The following is a 22,041-nucleotide window of genomic DNA, read 5'->3' as shown; positions in this document are numbered from 1 at the left end:
TCCAATACTGTCGCAGAAGGTTATGTTCTGTTACTATAATAATTAGAGTTAATTGTAAATAATATTCAAATAAATTCAATTTGTCATCTCGTTTTTCAATTCTAAATCAATTTTTAGGTTGTACCAGAGTAATGTTCATCTTATTCTGTGCCAAAGTCAATTAAATTCGGCCTCGTAAAAAATCAATACTTTCGCTTCTGCGCACATCTCACAATTCAGGTCAGTTCGCACATAACCATAATTTTGAATACTTTCAAGTTAGAAAGATATGGTCGAGCATAAAAAGTCATACGAAACTTGCCTATAATGGTAATTAAGATGCTCGTATGAAAATTATGAAACTCGCTTGCGCTCGTTTCATAAGCAATCATACTTGCGTCTTAATTACTACCAATATAGGCTCGTTGCATAATGCACTATTAAATGTTAAGTTACTATTTAAATTTAAACATGAACAGTTTTCATTAGAATATAATTTTGCGTCATAATAATTAAAGATTGAAACATTTCCTGCAAAATAAGAGATTGGAAACATATTATTACTTCGGAATATGTATGGTAAGACTTTCCTGTGTTAAATTTCAACGTACCTCGTTTACATGTTTCGACCTATTTATGGGTCATCTTCAGAACTGGTCGTTGTTGGTCTTGGCGCCACTTGTTCTGTTACCTGTGAGGGTGTGTTCCTGTGATATAGTGTAGAGTCAAAGAGTGTGTGTGTTTTGAAGTTGAGTTGTGTGTTGAGAATTTCGTTGGAGTGTGTTTTTGTGTGTCGAGAGTATGCTGATTTTATAAAATGAAGGAAAAATCCTGTATTGGTACTTTTCTTAGACTCATACTTAAAGTTTCCTACTTACGATACATATTCCTTAAAAATAAGATCGTACTCTAAGTGTAATTAATATATTTTTATTTGTGCGAAAATTTCTTCAGTCCAGCTGCCAAACGCCATCATAACAATTTTGAGAATTAGGGTAATAGAGATAAATTCTCAGTCTGGCTGTAGGTCCAATTTTGATCTTTGCATTTATTTGCAATGAAATGTCACAGGCAGTACAGTATTGGTAGGTTACTGTAATGATTTTATCTTTGATATTGTGTAAACCTGGAGTAGACAATGGTAGAAATAAAAGTGAAAACTTCTTTTCATCAGTGTATAGATGTGTAGGTGGCTTCTTGTGGCACTCAGAGCTTCTTGTACCAGAATAGGTAATGATCCCCATCTTCAACAATTAGTCCATCGACTCCTGCAGAATGAAAGCGAATAACATTTATTAATAAGCTCAATAGATTAAATGAAACAAAGTCTTTTTAAAGTTTAGAAGTAAAAACATAGGCCTAATTAAATACCATAACTTTGAACTGAATAATATTACAAGTCATATACTGCCCGTGCCTCACTTTCTGAGCTGTTTCTTTGCGGAGTGAGATGCAGAGAGGGAGAGTGGGAGGTCCTGGGTACCGCATGTGCCTACTACCCTACATTCAACACATCAGCCTTTTCAGGATTTCTTTCGTCAGCTATAGAGCAAGATCAGTCATGGACAAGCGAATGTATAGGCTGTCCCCTCACAAAACAAATTATGTCCTTCTCATCAATTCCTGTAACTAAACACTAATACCAGTGGTAGACTACAGTCTCTACTTGAGATTATCGACCTAACTGCGATTAAGGTTATCACATGTACACATCCGTAAAATCTTTCTTCTATGGCAGTGTTTCTCAAACTTTTTCCACCGCGAAATCCCTTTTAATCTAAAGTGTAACTGCGGAATCCTTGTAATATTTTATTAGTATTTAACAGTTAAGAGACAAGTGAAAGCTAGTATCTCAATATTGTTCAGTGGGACAAATGTATTTGCTTTTTAAGCTTGCAATCTGGTTGTATGGCAGAAAGTTGTAGTCTCATTTTTACTGTACTTCTGCATTTTGTCTTTTCGGTATTTTGTTTTACTGAACACATACGCAGAGAAACCAGTGATGAAAGTGATAATTATTACGGGTATTTTCCGTTTTAGATTTTCATCAAATATATTATTATTATTACTATTATTAATATCATTATCGGTGGTTTAATGATATTATTGATTCATATTTTCGTAATATTTATATATTTTTACAGTAACCGCTAAGTATAAAATAGCCACCGAAGCAGCCCAGTTGGCTAAGGCGCTTGCCTATTGATCCAGAGTTGCGCTCGGGCAGGGGTTCGATTCCTGCTTGGGCTGATTAGGCCTACCTAGTTGGATTTCTTCCCGAGGTTTTCCCCAACTGTAAGGCGAATGTCATGTAATGTTTGGCGAATCCCTGACCTCATCTCGCCAAATACCATTTCGCTATCATTAATCCCATCGATGCAAAATAACGTAGTAGCTGATACAATGTTGTTAAATAACCAAGTAAAAAAGTATGGAATAAAATTTAAAATCATATAGAGCTCACGGAACCCCGGAACATACATTGAGAAACGCTGCCCTATGGTAATTCAGCAGTTGTCCATAATGAACAAAGAGTGGCCGAGTGTCTACATACATTTTAGGAAATCGCCATCAGAGATAATAGCGATAGTGGTAACCACGATTAGAGTATCCGGTATTATAAAGAGTAAAAACCCTTGCACTGGCATAGGATAATGTTTTCAGAACATGTAATATGCTGCTGTGCCGCACACTGCAGCTGCCATGCCAGTCCGAGCAGACCTAAGGGACATGGTTATAAGCACTAGGGAGCTCTCGGTTCAGGATGTGAGACATGGGCAGTAGATTGCTTTGTTATATGTTTATTTTTTATGTGCGTCTTTAGTAACTGTGAAGGTTTACTATATCATAGTAACTTAAAAGCCTTTTGTTTTTGATGTGCGTCTTTAACAACTGTATAGGCTTAGGGGAATTTCCGGTAGCAAGACTGTGCAGGCCATTGTTTTGTTGCCTGATCACCAGAAGCACTAAACTTTTCAACGATTTGATGCTAGTGGGAAACACTGTTGTATACAAGATATATCTCGTGGGCAATAGAAAGCCACACAGAACAACAAAAGAGCAGCTATACTTCTTTTGAGACGAGAGCCTGATGACTATTTTACGAGTCGTTTGTATGTTTATGTTATTCAATTAAGAAAATATGTCAAAATTCCATCAAAACAACTAATATTTTATTTATACTTGTTCTGTTGAAATTTTTACTTATTATCTTAAATAAATAACATAAACACACAAAAATAATAACATTCATCTTTAACAATCATTATAATTTGATCAACAAAACAACCAATATCCCATTCAAATTTTCACAGCAGACCACCAGGAGCGCACCATTTGTTCTCTGCTTCCCTGTTGTAACATGCGTCGTGCACTTCTATTATTTTGTTGTTCTATGGATATAGGCCTACTACCAATACTGGTAGTGGCAACTGAATGTTTGGCAACTTTACAGTTCACATCTCTCAAAAACAAATCTAAACCAGGATAAATAATGACATCTTGGCAAAATTCGGGACAAATACGAGTTCCGACATATTATCAAAAAAATCTTGGACATAGGATCTAATTTGGGACTGTTCCGGAAAAATTGGGATGAATGGTCACCTTCAGGCTGCAATACCTTCGTTGTAATCTTCGAATTATGTTTTAAGAACATTAACAGAATCTTCATTCTCTCCCACAGATAGGCCTACAGCATGTAATTTCTACAATCATTATTAGTTTTCCAGAACAAATGGGAACTATAAAAAAGCAGTCTCTTCACTCTGTTCTTATGTAGTAAATTTCTTATATTTAGCAGTTTTTACATTTTCCTGTTACAAAATTTAAAAAGTAAATGTGTTAGGGTGTCGACTTTAATTTCACCTAACCTGAAAGTATTAGGCATAATGTCCCAACAACGTAATTCGTTGTGATTTTTCTAAGGAGTGAATTAATTTCGTAATTGCATAGTCAACCACTTGTTATTACTAGGCCCCGGAAAAAGTATTGCTATCAGCTTAGTATGCAATATAGCATACTTGCTTTGAGAGGGATGGGGTAAATAATGATAGACAGCGTGACGCTGGCAGTAGTACAGTTTGGTTCATGAGAAATGAAGTAATACATAAAAGTCTCATTATTTGTGCGTCCTTTTGACTAGTTTCCAGTGATTACAAAGTGCAATTCTAATTTATTCTTATTAAGAGATCTAAATATTTCATTGTACTTGACATACTGATAATAATATTATTTACGTATTGATGCGTTGCAATGAACTATGATATGCATGTGCAAGACATGTAACGTGTATCATATTCGGATAACGTGTTTCAAGAAACTTAGCAGATTTCTTCATATAGCTTGCAGCATCTGTAACATATAGTAACACATTTTCGAATTGCACACATGATGGCCATAGCAACTCCATAGCACTATCAAAGAGTTCACATATGGTGGAATTATTAACCCTCTCTAACACTTCACTCATTAAGAGATAGGGTCTACAGCAACATTCCGCACTAAGGGCACCGACAACCACATTTGCAACATGACGTCCAATGGAGTCCATGCTTTCATCTATAGAAAGATACCCATATCTTCTTATTTTGTAATTTACACTTCACTTCACGTAGACATTTCTCATATGCATGTTGCATATACTTCTTCCGCAGTGTTGCTTCATTAGGAATTTGTCTTCCAGTGTACTTTTCTGAAAAGCCACAGAGTTTCACGTTTTCTAATTTGTTTAACGGAATATTTGAAGCAATAAACGCGTCACACATATCTTTGTAAAATGTTCGTTCATGTAGTTGTGAAGGAGATTCCTGCTGTACCTTGCTTAAATTCTGTTGTCTTTTACATGCGAGTTTATGCTTGTTGCTGTTTATATGCTTCTTAACGTTGCATGCCATGTCGGCTGCCAATTTCACATGACACAATTCACAAAACAGTTCATTACCATGGATGGAAAACACACTTTATTGACGAACATATTCCCTTAGTGCTTCTATCTTGCGTACTTTTGGTCTCGGCATTCTGAAGACCCGTGTCGACTGCTTTTGACTGCGTTGTACTAAGCTACGCCGGCACTACTCCTACCTGCACAGTGATGCATGCAAGAGTCCTCGGTTCATAAACATTACCTATACTACATCGTGCATTTCCCTATAAGCAATACTTTCTCTGGGGTCTAGTTATTACTACATGTTTGCATTATTTGATTCTGAACTTTAAAACAATACATGTCGAGGTTCAGAACAGCAAAACTAAAATTAATTCACCTTCAATTGCTATTGCGGCACCAAGTATGATGTAGTATATAGTAATCATCACAGAACAACAAAATAATAGAAGTGCACGGCACATGTTACGACAGGGAAGCAGAGAACAAAGAGTGCGCTCCTGGTGGTCTGGTCTGGCTGTGAAGCTTAACATTTGAAAATCTGAACGCGATATTGGTTGTCTTGTTGATCAAATTATAAAGATTGTTAAATCAATCTCCTTAATGTATCCAGCTGTTTGCTGACAACATAAAGTCCACTGTAGTCTATTCAGTTGTTGTTTTTCACGAGAAATGAGGGGTATTTTGATCAGTGTTCATTATAAATGCCTGTTACTAGTAGCCAGAGGTGGGGTGTAGTCGATATATACTGCAGGGCTGTGTCTTCTGCAACTGGTATTGATGATTTTAATTTACTTCTTTTGTGGTTTATGGATGGACAGTATAGAAGAATGTGTTCCAGATCTTCATCATGATTATTACACCACAGACAAGTGGGAATTATCAGAAATGTGAAATCGGTGTAGGTACAACTGAGTGACAATGTGACCTGTTCTGGCTCTTGTTAAAAATGTCTGAACATGTCTGGACAAGTTTTTGTACATTTCCAGGTCATTTGGTTTCTTTTGTACAGACTGTAAAATTTTTCCTTTGTCAGAAGAGAGCCAATTGTTGAGCCATAGATTTGTAAAATGAGATTTTACTAAAGCAAAAGCAGTGGATAGAGATATCACTTCAAGAGATCTTGGTTGCAAATATGTTGCCTGTTTTGCAATATTATCGACTTTCTCGTTTCCAGGTATACCCAATAACTAGGGTATCCACTGAAATGTTATTTCCTTTTGGAGTTCTTTTAGCTTACTTAGTTGTTTCTGAATTGGAATAATTCTATGTGCATATAGGTTTGGTACATATTTAATTATATTAAATATAGCCCCCTTGGAGTCGGTAAGTATGCAAATAGATATTTCAGAAATTTGAGTAACACACTGAAGAGCAGCATCAATAGCTAGCAATTAAGTGTCAAGACTGGAGGAGGATGAACATGGTATGAAATAACTTTCTTGATATTTTGGAATATAATACCCTGCTCCTGATGTCCCATTATTAGGAAAAAGACTGTTAAAGATGAATGTTATTATTTTTGTGTGTTTGTTATTTAATTAAGATAAGTAAAAATTAAAAAAAAGAAGTATAAATACAATATATCTTAAATATTTTAAAATAAAATAAAATAATTGTTCTGATGAAATTTTCACATATTTTTTTAATTAAATAACATATACATACAAACAACTTATAAAACAGTCATCAGGCTCTCGTCTCAAAAGAAATATAGCTGCTATTTTGTTGTTCTGTGTTGCCTACGAGATATATCTCGTATACAATGGTATTTCCCACTAGCATCCAATCAGAAAATTTATGTTTAGCGCTTCTGGTGATCAGGCAACAAAACAACAGGCTGCACAGTCTTGCTACTGGAAACTCCTCTCTCAGTTTCACCCCGCTGGTAATCATTCATTCATTTTTACTTCATTCACAGTATGATTCACATAGTGTTTGGCAAATCACTACTGTGATTCTATCTCCTAATATAGTCCTGTGTGACGTGACATCACTGAGAATTACATGTGCGTCTGATTACATATTGGTATTCATCTCCACTATTCTTGTACTTATGGACAGAGACAGCCTTTCTAACTTGGAAATGCCAATTTTGTTATCTATAGCTAGTAAAACAATTCTCAGTTATAAGAGAAAAGCAAAAGCAAAGTTTTCATAACTTGATTAAAACAATTTCATCTGTATGATAATACCAGGTGAGTAAAAAGTTCCAAGACACCATTCTATTTCGAAGATGGAAGGGAAAATTAAAGATCTGACCAACTCTCGAAAGGATGGATGACAGAGCCAACCTCTGCGGGGTATTTCCGGAACATGGCCACCATCTTAGATCAATGTGACATTTTTTCTTAATTTGAAGGTTGTCATGTGGCATATCAAATAAGGCCAAAATTTTCTCAGAAATTCATTGCTGTAATCAGATTTGACATAAGTGTTCAAAAGTAATTAACACAGAAATTTGAAATTACTGGTTATGTTTCAGAACACAGTACGAAATGGAAATATAAAAATAGGAAATTTATCCTTTGAAGAGGTAGAAAAATTCAAATATTTTCGAGCAACAGTAACAAATATAAATGACACTCAGGAGGAAATAAAACGTAGACTAAATATGGGAAATGCCTGTTAATATTCGGTTGAGAAGTTTTTGTCATCCAGTCTGCTCTCAAAAGAGCGGAAAGTTAGAATTTATAAAACAGTTACATTACCGGTTCTTCTGTATGGTTGTGAAACTTGGACTCTCACTTTGAGAGACCAGCAGTGGATAAGGGTGTTTGAGAATAAGGTGCTTAGGAAAATATTTTGGACTAAGAGGAATGAAGTTACAGGAGAATGGAGAAAGTTACACAACGCAGAACTGTACGCATTGTATTCTTCACCTGACATAATTGGGAACATTAAATCCAGACGTTTGAGATGAGCAGGGCATGTAGCATGTATGGGTGAATCCAGAAATGCATATAGAGTGTTAGTTGGGAGGCCGGAGGGGGAAAGACCTTTGGGAGGATAATATTAAAGTAGATTTGAGGGAGGTGGAATAAGATGGTAGGGACTGGATTAATCTTGCTCAGGATGGCATGTGAAGGCAGCAATGAACATCTGGATTCTCTAAAAGCCATAAACAGTAGTAAGTAGTTTCAGTAAACTGGAGATGACAATGATAAAAGAGGAGAGGATTGAGGTGATTCTGATGTTTGGGGAAAGCAGCTGCGGTAATATAGCCCAAATTTCAATGTCCAGAAAGACCACCAATTTCACACAACACTATCACATCCCTGATACAGTTCGGCCGTTCCTTTTTGGCCGGTGGATTCTCGATGCGCTGTTGTCTCGCCACACAGTGCGAGCCTACATTCCGTGGCGCATGAGCAGTGTCAGTGTATTTCCGGAGCCATGTGGGGACAGTGTGACGAGAGTGTAAAGTGTAGTGAGGATACACGAAAGTTGCTACGTGTTGAAATGCCGCCTGTTATTTCCAAGACATTGCATAGTCAATGCCGTGAAGTCGTTTCTAACGTTCACGCATTCATGAAGCGTGAATCAGAGGCCGGAGAGACACTGATACCTCTGAAGAGGGTTCAGGAGAGAGTTGTAGCGGCGACCTGCGTGTCTGAGAGATCCATGAGAAGGATTATCAACGTGCTGAAGAACAGGGAGCTTCATTCGAAACACAATGTTCCGAAATGGATCACTGATATAGATAATTTCAATACAGATTTCATTCGACGAACAATTTATAACTTCTATGTCGAAGAGAAATGCGTACCAACAGTAAGCAAACTCCTTTGTAAGCTGAAAGATGGAATCAATTTTTCTGGTGGAAAAACAAGTTTAAAATTAATATTAAAAAATATGGGGTTCAGATGGAAGAAAACGAGAAACAATCAAGCAGCTCTAACTGAACGACATGACATCAGGTCCATGCGTATAGCGTACCTATGGGCTATTAAGAAATATCGAGAAGAGGGTCGTCCGATTGTTTATGAAGACGAGACTTATATCCATAGTAGCCACACAAGACCTAACAACTGGAGTGATGACAGCACGGCAGGTTTGATGGCACCAACATCCAAAGGCACCAGATTAATAATCGTGCATGCAGGTGGCCGATCAGGTTTCGTTCCAAATGTACTACTTATTTTTACATCAGGAATGTCAACAGGTGACTACCATAATGACATGAACTCTGAAAATTACCAGCGTTGGCTCAAAGAACGATTAATACCAAATTTACAGCCGAATACCGTGTTAGTGGTAGATAATGCTTCCTACCACAATGTACAGATTAATAAACCACTCACATCAAACACTCGGAAAGATGATATGAAAGCATGGCTTACAAGCAATGGCATTGAGTACACAGAAAATATGCTTAAGACCGAGCTTTATGATTTAATAACTTGGCACAAACCCCAACATAAGAAATATCTCATAGATTCAATAATGGAGGAACATGGTCACAGTGTCCTGAGACTACCACCATACCAACCAGATTTGAACCCTTTAGAGATGATTTGGGCTGACGCAAAACAGTGGGTAGCCAGTAGAAACACTACATTCAAGATAGCCGATGTTATGGCATTATGTCGGCAAAGCTTTGAAGAAATTGGAGTAGATAAGTGGAAAAATGTTTGCTGCCATTCAGAAAAAGTTGAACCTGATTATTTCGAAATGGAAGGTTTGGTAGAAGATGCTATCTAAAGAATAGCATTTACAGTTAATGATAGCAGTGATAGTAATGACAGCGAGTCAGAAGACGGAGCAATATCAGGGATAGAAGAATTGGAGTGAACAGTTTATTCTTTACTAGTGCAAATGTTCCATATGTATTTTGGTGGATGTCTAAATATCTCTGTGCAAGTGAAAAAGAGATATGTGTTTTAGTGTAAAACTGTGTGTATAATATTTATAAGTGAAAAAGAAACAATTATTTTAGCGTAGAACTTATGTGTAAATATTCCGAACATTTCGTTCGACTTCATTAACTGCAGGCGCTCAACTGTTCCACTGCACTGGCTGTACTCACAGTCCCTCAACCTTCTTGGAGGCGGGCGGACGGAAGGATCAGCTACGGGTAAGTCACATGCTAGGTCAGACTCACTTCAAATTTGTCACACACATCCCACCAGCCAGGAATGGCTGGCCGAACTGTATCTAAATTTAGAACAACTGGGACTGTTCAAGACAAGCCACATAGCAGTTGGCTGAAAACCTCAACATTGGTCTTGCAGAATTCGACACATCTATCAGGTTCATTCTCTGATAGTTTCTGCAGCATTTGGACCTTGAACAGGTGCCATTCTTTGGTATGAAGAATTCACACAATATTTAACTGATTGATACCACTTTCTGCCGAAAGATGTCAATGTACTGCATTTTGGACTATTGGCAAATGAGGCCAAGACTAGTGTTGAGTCTCTCATCGGTTGCTGTTTTTGACCAACTGCTAAAGTGAGGATCACGTCAGTGTAGTTCCTAAAAGTCTAATTTGGTCATCTCTTCAGTGTTATATCACCAAAGAGGGTAAAATCACAATGCTACGTACTGAAATAATAATAATAATAATAATAATAATAATAATAATAATAATAATAATAATAATATATTAACAATAACAATGTCTTGCTTATATTTACCACATCTCATCTTTATGTTGGGAGGTGTTCCTAAATGATTCAATAATTTATTAAATAATACGTTTTCTTCCTGGACTTCTCGCATATTATGTTAGTTATTAGGACTAGTATGATTAATATTAAAATGTATTTTGTCATGAAATTTATTGTTTTGACTAAAGAGTTTACGATTCATGAGAGCTAAACTAAAAATGTATTTCTTTACTTGCATTTTCATCAGTTTCCTATACTGCAAACTAAAATTATTGCTACCAAATAACAGTTAGAAAATAACTACCAGTTGTAGTACTTGTCAGTACCCGAAATTCGAAACGAAGTTGGTAAAAGAAAATTCAATCTGAGAGCTAGAAAATCACTATAATTCACTAGCATATGTAGTTATAGGGGAAAAGTGGTTAGGTTTCACCCTTAGGGTATTAAGTAAACTGATCCTGACTATACTTGGCTTCTTTTGAACAGTTCCAGTTGCTCTAAATTTCTGGATATCGGGAATTGAAATCTACAGATATGATATGGCATCTGCGTTCTCCAGATACCAGGATAAATCTTATCTTTTTCTCTTTCGTCAATACTGTAACCAGTAATTTCAAATTTCTGTGTTAATAACTTTTGAACATAACTTAATATGGCAAATCTGATTACAGCAATGAATTCCATTTTAGTCTCATTTGATATGCCCTTACCATTTAAAATATGTGACCTTGCTCTAAGATGGCGGCCACAATCCAAAAATACTAGCAAATGTTAGCACCTTCACCTATTCTTTCCTGGGGTACTTAGAGATTTTACATTTTCCCTTCTGTCTCCGAAATTAAAGGGTGTCCTCGGACTCCCAACTCTATACATAATTTGGAGAAATAACTGTTCAAATGAAACCTTGAACTAGGTGGAGCCCGATCTCAATCTCATGGCACCAACATGTGCGAGCTTCTTTCTGAGGCTTCGGAGTGGAGGGTTCTGTGTGTATGGGTGACTGCTTACTCGTAGAGCGTACTGTTCAAACACCCCTCAGCAAGACTCTTGGGCGAGTACATATAAGTGGTTGCCAATTCGTCTTTCGCGCAGTTGCCACAAGTTTAAAATCAGGCTCTACATTAACGAGCTTCTTTGAAAAGAAAAGTAATAATTGTGAAGTTAAAAAAATATACAGTTATAAAGGGTACAGTGAACTCAAAAAAAAAAAAAAAATCTTTTCTTTAATAAAGACTAGGAGAAAGAAAAACAATTTCATAACCGAATTTTCAAGTGTGATGATTATACAGCAAAATGTACAGTGTGGCATAGATAAAAGTAGCCTGCCTCCCATTTGAATGTAAATGCGATATTTCCATTATTGTGTTCTATCATATCGTATCATAATGAAATGAGTAAACAACTACAACAATGGACAATTTTATGCAATAGTCCTCTGGCGGATGCCCTCAATAACTTCTGGTGTGCGAATTGAAGTAACACTTTATCTTTTCACATTTTGAACAGATCTTAGTCACTTTTTTACCAAACCCTCTATTGCTCTCTTTGCCGGTTGTCCTCTATCCAGAAAACTTGTCCCTGAAAATTTCGTAAGTTTCCTTAATCGAACCTGTTCTCACATAAGCTTCCACAATTTCCACTCTTTCTTGAATCGAGTAAATCATTTTGCAGAATGCCAACAATCGATTATTGCATAAAATTGTCCATTATTGTAGCTGTTTACTCATTTCGTTATGATAGAGTAGATGCAAAAAGAGCTTGCCACGGAAAGCTGCGCGAACTTTCGGAAACGTTCGGGTGCACTCGACCTCGCTTCAATTCGATTGACAAACTGTCAACAGTTCTCAGTCGTCTGCTGGCTTGATGATTCAAGTGAGATTTATCACAGCACGTGTAACGTAACGTAAACCTTATTGCAGAGCAACTAATAACATAACATTGTTGAAAATACAGAAGCACGAATTTTTTTACACATAAAATCACTGAATGAAATGACAAAGATGTTGTAAGAAATATGTAATTATTGAAAATACAGAAGCACACATTTTTATTACATATAAAATCACTAAATGAAATGCTAAAGATGTTATAAGAAATACTGTATATAACCTTTGAAAATACAGAAGCACGAATTTTTTTACACATAAAATCAATGAATGAAATGACAAAGATGTTATAAGTGTAATTAGTGATATTTGACATTGTAATAAAACACTAATACTATGTAATGTTCCGGTAACTAGGGTACTATGGTCGGTTTATTTTAATCTGTATATACTCCTTATGTTACGAGCAAAGCCTGTTTCGTTTTTCATAAATTTATAAACTTTATAAACAATTCTCTAGTTTGACTGTGTAACATTTTATTAGCACTTCCTAATTTAGAGCGAAATGGGGGCATTGTTAAGTGCATAGAATGTTATACAGAACTCTGTTATTTAACAAACACACTTTGAACTATATAAAACTCCTGATATCAGGGATAAAATGCAGAATATGTAAAGCACACGGTGGCTTCTACCCGCTCTGCACAGCAACACTCCACAATACAAACGGCTCAAGACCGCACTTTCGAATGCGCCCTGTAATCAGCATTAGGTGATTCTTATCAGCCCTGTAACGAGCATGGCGGCACGAGGACCAAATATCGTTCTCTGCGCATCAGTCAAATGGGCAAGCTTTCTTTGCACTTCCTCTATGATAGAATACAATAATGGAATTTCAAGCAGTCAAAATATCACATTCCGATTCAAACAGAAGGTGGGCTACTTTCATCTGCCCCACTCAGTATTTATGTTCAATTATTCTACATTTACAATGATAGAATGCATTACCAAAACAAAACATTAAGTGATGAGGAAGCAATACTATTATTAACGAAGTCTGAAGTAATTTCAATTTTCCGTACTATCAAATATGGTCAGTTTTCTAATAACGAAATCTAATTTGTCAAAATAAACTATACATAAGCATGTTTCCACAGTGTAATACTGATGCTAAATAGCCTCTTGTAGGGTTAAAGTCATATTGCTTTTCAAAATATACTCTGTCACTTCTCACAGAATCTTGTCGTACAAACTCTGAAGAAATCAGGATGTTCTTTTCGCTGATTAAAACTTTGTGTTTACATTATTTCGAACATATTTATGAAGAATTTTGCAGCAGTATGTCTGTAAATAATTTTGGTTAGAATTTCAATTCAAATTCTATTAAACAATTAAAATACTTTATACACTTCAGTTAATTACTGTACTGGCAAATTTATTGTAACAGAATGGAATTTTAACAGTTTTGAAGTCATATTACTACTGTATCTGAATATATGGGTACCCGATACATTATAATATCCTTATTTACTTAAGTATATAACACAGTCTAATATATACAGTCGCGCAACTTCAACACTTTTTTTGCCAACATTCGCGACACTAGCGCCCAAGCGGCAGGCAAGGCACTGGTCATAGGGGTGATACAGCCAGCACGTGATTTAAAGGGATGCGAGATGTTATAATAACGTTTTAATCATGCGTCGGAATAAAGGCAATGTGTGCAATGACGAAAATTGCAGTAACAACAAGTTTAAATCTCCGAATTTGTTGTTCCTCAGATTCCCTAAAGACCAAGAGAAAATCGTAACTCAGTCATAACCAATAATCCACGTTGTAGGTACCCTACGTATTTTGTTCGTTAAAACATTTATTATTTATCAGTTACCTATTTGTATGTCAGGAAGGACAGTTTAAATAAAAACAAAGTAAATACCTATTACATTGTATTATTTTTTGCAGAGATCATATGTGTAAATGTGTAACCATTCCGATTTTGGATAATATATCTACAGTTTTTAATGCAAGTAATTCCATAATTTTTGTATTCGTGCTTTTTTCTTTATATTTTTCAAAAGTTGAATGTTATATAGCATTCAAGTAGGTATCATGGTGTTAATTTTGCAAGATTTCATGGAGTATAGTAATCCTTTTGCAAAATATTCACTTCTTGAATAAATCCAGACTGTGTCTTTAAATTTCTGATGTGTTGGTGTAGATTCATGTGGCAGACGTATTAGGTTCTCAAGAAATAAAAGAGCCTTTTTAAATTTAATATAAAAAGCAATCTTTTCTGTAATAATTTGCATGACTGTTATTGGTGTTGATTGTACATTCCCAGTGATTATTTGAGCCGTTCAGTGCAGAAATGGTATAAGTCAAAATCAGGTAATGAGGTTTACAGTAAAAATTCTGTAAAATACAGCGCAAAGTAGCAATTAATATATCCTTCGTGCTATTCACTGACTATTAATAGTTTAAATACATTCAATATTAACTGCCACTTTGCGCTGTATTTTACAGAATGTTTACTTTAACCCCTCATTACCCATTTTTGACTTACACCACTTCTGCTCTGAAAATAAAATTAGGCCTACATTTTCTGGGTTAATTGAAGTTACAATTTTTTCAACAAAATTGTGTGTTCATTTACTTGTTTTCACCTACGTCATATTAACAGTAAGTGCATGTAAATTACGTATTATATAGGTAGGATAAGTTAAAATTGGGCATTATGTGTGAAAACTGGAAATGTAATGTCAAATGCTGTAAACTTGGCATAAAAATTTAAACCATACATCAGCACTATTTGTGACTCAAAATAATAAAGGAAATACCGGTTCTTAAGAAATGGAAAAATAATTAACTTCATATTAATGTTTAAATCCTCCTCTTTTCTTTATTTTCAAGTTTATCTCAGCGGCCGAGTTTACCCCAATTTGCGGTATGCAAAATCGTTAATTTCTCAGGAAATGGGGAGAAGAGTTCACCACGCGATATGCCCTACAATTTTGAAGCTACTAATTTTTACTCTTCTCACAGGAAATACAAAGTTCCAATGATTCATAAATATATTTAGGAATGAACTGAATTAACCGACCACGCACGAACAATTATATTATTTCAAACCATGATACATGATCAGGGCCATGATTCAGTTGTAAGGAGCAGAAAGAATTACGTTTATTCCCAGCTTCTGAAACTTGTAGATTAACTGCGTGTGAAATTCTTCCAGGATTCTGAAGTAGAATTAATAAGAACCATATACACTTATTGTATAGCATAAAAATATATAATAAATTACGCAAAACCCGTTTTCTGATGTGTTATCATATGTCGTGTGCACACTTTTAACTTGCCTGCCGCTAGAGGGCTACTGTCGCGCCAGCTGTCAAATGTTGGCATATTTTATACGTATAAGTTGCGTGACTGTATCTATTAGACTGTGGTATATAATTTGAACAATTATCCAAAGCATTAGAGGATGTCATGAATAGACAGTTTTTACATATTTTGAAGAAAATAATTTGCTTCATGAGCAATACGTTGGTTTTAGGCAGATTTAGATATGGCAAATCAACTACCATAATGGTAGAAAATGTTGTTCTATAGGTTTTCAATACCAATATCCTTGAATTAAAACAGAATTTGCTGACTTGTTTATGTGATTTGTGTAAGGCATTTGATCGCTTGCCTCATGATTAGAGATAGTCAAAATTCGTGACTTGCAAAATCGCGAGAAACCTAAAAACCAAATAAACATAGTTTAAAACATGGTTCACGTAAAAATAATCACATACTTACACGTTTCAACTCGCGAAATGCTCGCGAAAAATCGCAAAAATCCTATGAATCGCGAATTTAGCATATTTTCTGCTGTTATTCGCGAAAAGAAGCAATTTTTCTGCAATTAATAAATACATTATCTAAATCTGGAAATTTTAGAAGTTCTGTTTGAAAAATGCACATAGTTAAAAATAGTCCTGGACTTTCAGTGCGAGAAGGTTTGCTGTTGTTACATGAAGATCAGAGTGATTTTGTGGATGGAGCACTCCAAGCTATATGGGTTCCAGTTTCTAATGTTGACTGGGAAAGTTTTTTTTCACAGTTCTCGTGTGTGCTAACAAATAGAAGAACAAACCTTACAATGACAAACTTAGAACTGTTGTCTGCGTATAACTATGAATGTTGTTGTTGTTGTTTTCTAATGCCAGGCGTTTGACAATAAAGTCATTTGACCTCTTGCACTCCAATATTTTTCAAAGATATTATCATGACCAGCCACTGAAGCACAGATTTTGAGGTGTTCCGAATCCATTTCTTGGTTTGAGTTGCACAATGGACAGTTAGGGGACTGATATATTCCAATTCTATGCAGGTGTTTGGCCAAACAATCATGGCCTGTTGCCAATCTAAATGCAGCTACAGACGATTTTCGTGGTAAATCGGGAATTAACTGTGGATTTTGATGCATAGAGTTCCATTTTTTCCCATGGGATTGTGTTATCAAATTTTGTTTGTTGAAGTCTAAGTATGTAGATTTAATAAATCTTTTTACAGAGTAATACGTAGATTTAGTAACAGGTCTGTAAGTAGCAGTGCTGCCCTTCTTTGCTAAAGCGTTCGCATTCTCATTTCCCAGGATTCCACAATGGGATGGTATCCATTGGAATACAATTCTTTTATTGAGTGATATTAATTGAGAGAGCATTTTAGTTATTTCTGCTGTTTGAGATGAAGGTGTGTGTTTAGAGACTATTGATAGAATAGCTGCTTTGGAGTCTGACAATATAACTGCATTTTTTAATTTACTGATGTGGCATAGAAGATTCCTGAGACATTCACTTATTGCAATGATTTCTCCATCAAAACTTGTTGTTCCATACCCAAGAGATCTATAAAGTGAGAAGAGACAGCACGTAACACCTGCACCGGCACCTTGTTCTCTGGAGATCAAGGATCCGTCAGTGTATAAATGAAGCCAGTTTTGTGGAGGGTATCAGATATTAATTGTCTCTAAAGACAATTGTTTCAGCATTTCAGTGTTTACTTCTGATTTCAGTATTTCTTCTGTTAAATTTAGATTATATTCTATATTTAATAGAGTTAAAGGGTTTGGTTTAATTTGTAGGTTTTCTTTTAAATTCAGGATATTGATTTTCTGTTTTAATTCTTGAACAATGGATATGAAACTTTTTTGAGTTTTCAATCTACAGAGAGGACTGTATGAATGCCAATTGTTTCCTGGTAATCTAATAAGTTTTTCATACTGAATCAGTGCTTTTTCTTCTATTGTCATTTTGATGCTGTTAATATTAGTGAGGAATCCCATAGAATCTATTGGAGTTGTTTTGATTCCACCAGTAAGGAGTCTGAGAGCTTGGTTTTGAACATATTCTATTTCGTTTATGAAAGGTGAAGTAATTAAAGTTTCTCCGCAGTATGTCAGCACTGGCTGTATAAACATTTTGTATGTAGTGGTCAAAGTATTCCTAGAGCATCCCCATTTCTTTCCTGCTAGTCTTTTTAGAAGGGAGAATCTTTTACGAGCTTTTTCAGAAATGTATTTCAAATGGTTGCTCCATGTTAACTTACTATCGAAAATAACTCCAAGATATTTGGATTCATAAGTCCTAGGAAGGTGTTGGCCATTGTATTGGATATTGAATTCTCTTTCTTTTTTACCGAGTGAAAATATTTGGTAGTTATTTTTGCTTAAATTAAGTGTCATCAAATTTGATGTATTCCATTCATGTAGTTGATTTAGAGCTTTAAGAGCAGAATTTTGAATTTTGTCTCTATGTCTGTAAGATCCGGAAGTCCACAAAACTATATCATCTGCAAATAGTGCTGTTTTCATGTTTGATTCCTCTAATAGGGAGGGTAAGTCATTTATATAAATATTGAATAAAGTTGTGCTGAGGACAGCGCCCTGAGGTAGACCTCGATATGTTTGTCTGTAACTAGAAAGTGAGTTATTGAATTTAGTGGCAATGAATCGTTGACTAAGGAATTCTGATATCCATCTGAACATATTGCTGGAGATACCTAATTTCTGGAGTTTTAGTAATAATTTATTTCTCCAAACAGAGTCATATGCTAGCTGAAAGTCAATAAATATTGCCAAGGTATCTTCTTTCTTGTTAAAACTGTCTTTTATTTCTTGGCCGAGGCGTATGACTTGTTCATTGGTAGGGTGTAGTTGTCGAAAGCCTTGGTGATAAAAGATTTTGGGATTCTAAATACCAAGTTAATCTGTTGGAGATCATGGACTCCATGGTTTTTGCTATCATGCTTAATAGTGCTATTGGTCGATAACTATTAACATCATGAGCAGGTTTCCCTTTTTTGTGAATTGGTACAATGATTGCTTTTTTCCAAGCTGCAGGAACTGAGGTGTTCCATGATAAATTGAAAATGGATAAAAGTACAGACTTGGCTTTTTCCCCCAGATGTTTAAAAAATTCGGAATGAATGTTATCGGGGCCAGGAGATTTCTTGGTTTTTAAATTTTGTAAAGCTAGAGTTAATTCTTTGGAAGTAAAATTTTGATGAAATATTTCAGGTTTTGTACTAGTAATATTGTTTTTATTATTTTTATGTAATTCACTTTTGATAAATTTGTCAGTTTTTTTGGTATTGGGATGTAATCTGTGAGAGTTTGAGTAGTGTTTAATAACTATGAATGTTAAATAATGTTAAGTATCTTAGAATTGTTGTCAACGTAAAGCTTTGAATATATAATTATAATTGTCAATTATCTTAAGCAACATAATAATTTAATAAAACAGAGTGAAAATTTCAGGTTTACTCAAGAATTTTTATCCTTTTTAATCAAGAATTTTAGCCCCTTTAATTCAAGAATTTTGACTGTCTCTATTTATGATATTTAGTATTTACTTATTTATTTAGTATTTATTTATTTAACCTGGTAGAGATAAGGCCGTCAAGAATAAACTTATATTTTATGGTATAAAGGAAACGAGATTTCCTTAGTAGAATGGTTATCTTATGAATAGGCAGTAAGTTGTTGAATTTGAGGAGAAAATACCTTCCCAGTACAGGCCTACTCTCAATGTTGAACTTTCTCAAAGCTCAATTTTGTGTGCATTTCTTTTTATTGTTGATGTCAATGATTTACCAGCTGCATTCCAGGGAAAATTATTATCTTAGCAGACGACACTACTGTTTTGAAAGTTGTTAATGGTGATTCTGATATGAGTAGCACACTTTTATGGAAATATAGGTTTTAGCATTAGGAGTGACATTGAACCTGAAGTGGCTGTAAGGTTACAAGTTTTCTGGATGGATGCTAATATGATATATATACAAAATTAAAACTATATAATATGTAATTTATTTCCAAAAAATAGTCTGCCCAGGCATCCTGGGTTGCCAAAAACACAGAATAATGCACATATAAGAATAATAACGATTACAGTGAATAGATGAGTCAAATTGAAATGTGAACTCAGAGCTTAAATTTAAGAATTAATAAATTTGTACATATATTGTAACAATCACACACTAACTGATAGAAAGGGGGGAAATTATGATATTCCATATAAATGATTTTCCAGAATTGCCACAGACCCTTTAATGCTAGAAGTAATTATTTTTGGAATGATATCATGGATTCCAAATGTTTTGATAGTGTTTACAGTTGATCGTGGGATGGTGCCCCTTACTCCAATCATTAAACCATGTACTTCCCAGGTGCCTTCCATCTGATATTTTTCACGAAAATTCGGAATAGTAGGCTCATAAATATGTTGTTTCTCTTTGTTAACCTTAGATGGTTGGGTCTGACTCATCTCAAATCTAGCAGTTGGGTCCAGTATAAAGGCTTTACTATTAGTCTTGTCTAGAGCCACGATGTCCGCTCTTCTAATTCTGCCGCCTTCAGACCCAAAGCAGTGCACCTCTTCATGGACCTCGAAGGATCTTTTTCTAAGGGCCTGTGCTATTAGTTTTCGGATATTATGAGGGCGTGAATTTCTTAGGAGTTCTCCATGCTGACAGGATCCTAGGACGTGTGCTAAGGTTTCAATCTCGTTGCAGTATCTGCAACGGTAACCGTCCAAGGATCTCCCATGAAGACTTCTCACTGATGCTACATTAGCATTCATCTTAATTGCGTCCCGCCATTCAGAGGAAGACAGATCCTCCTTAGAAAAAATCCATTTATTTCCGGGAGTATATTCTTGAAATATAATAACACCTTTTCCTTTATGAGGAAGCGCACACCATTTATCGTACTCTTGTTTCCTAAGATTTTGTCGTAGTTTATGGACATTGATGTTACTTATATCCAGATCTTCAGGTGGAATTTTTAACTTCCTTGAACAGACTTTCTCTTCTGCTGCTATGTTCCTTGTAGAAACGACAAGAGGATTCGAGGTTCTCAATAATGTGTCGCAAATATTCAGATGCTGTAAATATGCTTCCATTGAGCATTGAAAAGGCTGAGACCTTTATATTTACGTTCTGTGTACAACATCGCGTCGGGCGTGTCTCCTGGCAAACATAAAATTTCCTTCACTGAACTTTTAATTAACTTATCCACATTTTTGAGAAACCGGTCAGAAAGCTGGTGAAGGGGAGCATTTTGAAGAGGATAAACAAGTAACATATTATACAATGAAATATGTTTACCATTTAATAATATTAAATATTTACACAGTACTGTGAAATGTCAACAATTCATCTACAGAATAGAAAGTGTGAGATATTAAGTATTTTTTTTAGTTTTACCTTAAATAATGCAGGATTTTGGTTATGATTCATAATGTCTTCAGAAAGACTATTAAAAATTTTTACTGCCATGTAACATACCAGTACTCCCCTTTCATAGCATTATAAATATGACGATGGTATATGAAAATCATTCTTTCTGCGAGTATATATACTATATATGGCTGGATTAGTTGGAAAATTTTCTTTATTACATAAGAGGAAATTTATTAAGAAGTATATATAAGGCGTTCAGGGCTAAAGTGGATCAAGTCCATGAGACGTAGTTTTGAGATAATAGGACTTAAAGTTGACTTGCTCTAGTGGATTATCTAATTTGACTAGCAATAATTTTATTGCTTCATTCTCAAATTCTAGATTTATAAAACATACATAATATTGTGATGTTAATTGATGCAACGCTCTGTTGACTTGATCCAATATGGCTCAGAACATCGTGAACAAATAATCTGAGCCAAAAGTGACTGGTGTCACCTACCGGCAAATGCTTGGAATTAGGACTTCATCCATTACTCCTCGGAAAAGATCCAACTTCAGATAATCAGAAAACGATTTAAATTCAATTTATGAATATTTGTGACTTGATTCACTTTAGCTCTGAATGCTTCAACTGATTTGTTAAGGTCAGAATCTCTCATTAAAAAAAAAAAAGGTCTATATGATTCTCTAGCCTTTGTTCCAAATATTACCTATTCTAATTGCTCTTTTTGGTAATAAGAAAAGGCTATATTTTTACTATCTGCTGAATTTCCCCAAAAAATATTATTCTGTAGGAATGAAAATGGACAAAATATATTGTCTTTAAGATACTGCTGTTGAGAAACTGTTGTAACGATCTAATTGTGAAGAAATATTTAGAAGTACAATATGCTAAAAGTCAAAAGGAGAATAAGAATGGCAAAGGAAGCTTTTAATAGAGAAAGGAGCACCTTCTGCGGATCTCTGGAAGTGAAGTGCTTTGTGTGGAGTGCAGCAGAAACATGTA

The 22,041-nt window shown here is 35.2% G+C and overlaps 1 pseudogene; it reads right to left on the bottom strand.

The window, feature by feature from the left end:
- Positions 1–893: 893 nt before the first annotated feature.
- LOC138693830 (uncharacterized protein CG3556-like) overlaps positions 894–22,041 on the bottom strand; it is a 114,403-nt pseudogene continuing 93,255 nt past the window's right edge.

This window comes from Periplaneta americana, unplaced genomic scaffold, assembly GCF_040183065.1.
Source record: "Periplaneta americana isolate PAMFEO1 unplaced genomic scaffold, P.americana_PAMFEO1_priV1 scaffold_22, whole genome shotgun sequence".
NCBI classification, from domain to species: domain Eukaryota; kingdom Metazoa; phylum Arthropoda; class Insecta; order Blattodea; family Blattidae; genus Periplaneta; species Periplaneta americana.
Note: the sequence above shows the minus strand (reverse complement) of the source record. Positions and strands in the feature narration are given on the sequence as shown.